Source organism: Pongo pygmaeus, chromosome 22 (assembly GCF_028885625.2).
Source record: "Pongo pygmaeus isolate AG05252 chromosome 22, NHGRI_mPonPyg2-v2.0_pri, whole genome shotgun sequence".
Taxonomy (NCBI): Eukaryota; Metazoa; Chordata; class Mammalia; order Primates; family Hominidae; genus Pongo; species Pongo pygmaeus.
The window spans coordinates 35,946,505-35,949,497 of record NC_072395.2 but is presented as its reverse complement, the minus strand read 5'-3'; the positions used below and the strand labels follow the sequence as shown (position 1 = coordinate 35,949,497).

The 2,993-nt window shown below is 35.0% G+C and overlaps 1 pseudogene; it reads right to left on the bottom strand.

Moving 5' to 3' along the window:
- Positions 1–1,214: 1,214 nt before the first annotated feature.
- LOC129022610 (elongation factor 1-alpha 1-like) lies at positions 1,215–1,951 on the bottom strand (annotated as a pseudogene).
- Between the last annotated feature and the right edge of the window lie 1,042 nt (positions 1,952–2,993).

Sequence of the window (2,993 nt, the reverse complement as noted above, 5' to 3'; positions counted from 1 at the left end):
TTATTGTTATGTAAAAAGTTTCACATACTATGTGACCTTTTTAAGATTAGCTGTTTTCAGTCAGCATGATGGCCTCAAGATTCATTCAAGCTGTTGATTGCATCAGCAGTCGGTTACTATTTGTTGCTAAATCATACTCTATTATATGGATGTACCAAGTTAATTTAACCACTTGTCCATAAGGGAGCACTTTGGTTGTTTCCAGTTTGGTGCTGTTATAAATAAAGGTACTATAAATATTTGTGTAGAGATATTTGCATAGACACACATTTTCAGCTCCCTGGCTTAAATGGCTAGGAGTGCAATTGCTGGATCATATGATAAGCATATGTTTAGTTTTTTACAAAATTTCCAAACCACTTTTTAAGCTACTTCTAAAAGTGGCTGTTCCATTTTACATTTCTACCAACTGTATATGAGAGATTCAGTTTCTTTGTATCCTCACCAACATTTGGTATCGTCACTTCAATTTTTAAAAATTTTTGCTGTTCTAATAGGTGCATAGTAATATCACTTTGTAGTCTTAATTTACATTTCCCTAATGGCTAGTGATGTTGGATATCTTTTGATGTGCTTATTTATCATAAGAATGTTGTTTTCAGTGAATTGCCTCTATGTATCTTTGGACATTTTATAATTGGATTTTTTATTGTTGCATTTTGAGAGTTCTTTACATATTCCAGATATAAGTCCTTTTTCAGATATGTGCTTTTATAATACTTTCTCCGTCTGTAGCTTGTCTTTTCATTCTCTTTACAAAATAATGCACGCACAAAAATATTTTAATTTTGATGAAGTCAATTTATCTTTTTTTATTAACTGATCTTGTTCCTGGTGTTATATATAAAAACTTTTTAAAAAACTGTAGGTTGTAAAGGTTTTTCCCTATGTTATATCCTAAAAGTCTAATAGTACATTTTTTCTCATTAAACTTTTTTAATGGGTCTCAAAATTCTGTGATAAATTTTTGGTCAAGTTGTTTCCATTAAAAAGTACTGATTTTAAAAACTAATAATTTAAACCTGTCACACCCAAAAAAGAAAACCAAAGTGGTCCACAAAACATTCTCCTTTCCTTCTGAAGGTTTCACGATGCATCGTTATCATTAACCCGTCTTTTATTACTAAACTTAAATGGCCAATTGAAACAAACTGTTCTGAGGCTGTTGTTCCACCACTGATTAAGACCGGGGTGGCAGGCATTATGCATAAGATTCATTTATCCTTCTGAGCTTTCCGTGAAGACTTGGTGACCTTGCCAGCTCCAGCAGCCTTCTTGTCCAATGGTTTGATGACACCCGTGGCAACTGTCTCTCTCATATCAGGAGCAGCAAAGTGACCCAGAGGTGGATAGTCTGAGAAGCTCTCAACACACATGTGCTCACCAGGAACCATATCAACGATGGCAGCATCACCAGACTTCAGGAATTTAGGGCTGTCTTCCAGCTTTTTACCAGAACAGATATCAATCTTTTCCTTCAGCTCAGCAAACTTGCGTGCAAAGTGAGCCGTGTGGCAATCCAGTACAGGGGCATAGCCAGTGCTGAACTGGCCTGGATGGTTCAGGATAATCACCTGAGCAGTGAAGCCAGCTGCTTCCATTTGTGGGTCGTTTTTGCTGTCCCCAGCGACGTTGCTAGGACGAACATCCTTGACAGACACTTTCTTGACATTGAGGCCCACATGGTCCCTAGGAAGAGCTTCACTCAAAGCTTCATGGTGCATTTCTACAGATTTTACTTCAGTTGTCACATTGACTGGAGCAAAGGTGACCACCATACCAGGTTTGAGAACACCAGTCTCCACTTGGCCAACAGGAAAAGTACCAATACCACCAGGGGCTTGTCAGATGGACAAGTTTGTGGTAGGATGCAGTCCAGAGCCTCAAGCAGCTTGGTTCCACTGGCATTGCCATCCTTACTGGTGACTTTCTATTCCTTGAACCAAGGCATATTTAATATTTAAGTCTATGATTGATTTCTATTTAATATTAATGTAGGGTGTGGTTTTTTATTTCCCTTATAAACAGCCAATGGCTTCAGTGCCATTCGTTAAAAGTACCATCCTTACTCCAGGAATTGCTTTGTACCTTTGTGAAAACTCAGTTGGCTGTCCTTGTTTGGAAGTTATTTCTGGGTACTCCATTCCGTTCGTTTATCTTTGTTGTACCTCTACCTCTCAAAACCATACCGTCATGAGTATAGTAGCTATATAGTTAAGTTTTCGTGTTGACTAGAGTGAGTCTACTCATTTTATTATCTATAGTATTGCTTTAGTTATTTTCATTTCCTCTCATCTCTATATAACTTTTACAATACAACTTTTAGAATACACTTGTCTGGAAAAGTCTTACAGGAATTTTCAGAGGAATTGCAATGAACATTTCTCTCAATTTGGGTAGAATTTACATCTTCACCATAATTCTTCCAATGTATAAACTTTGTGGTGCTATTTATTTAGATTTTCTTTAATATTGCAATATTCAGTATACAAGTACACTTACATATATTTTTATTTTGTCTATTGAATTTTTCAGTTTTAAAGTTTCCACATTTTTAATCTTCTATTTTTTATGTGTCTTTCTATTTCTGTGCTATATTTTCTTTTTCTTTACATTTATTTCAAATGTATTTATAATTGCTTGTTGAAACAGTTAATAATGGCTATGTTAAATTTCTTTTGTGATCATTTAAATATTTCTGTCATCTTAGTTTTAGTATCTGTTGATTTTTTCATTTTATTTAACATGAGATCTTATAGATTCTTGCTATAATGAGTGACTTTCAATTAAAATCTTGACATTTTGATAGTATGTGGTGAAACATTTGACCTTATTTAAGATTTGAATTTTAGCAGGCATCCACTGACATTGTTCCAGCAGCTGAAAGGTGGCATCAACTCCTTACTGCTGCATTGGAATATGAATTTATTATGCCAATGTTAGAATTAGGCTTTTGAAACACACTCTACTTCTTACATAAACTAAGTAATATT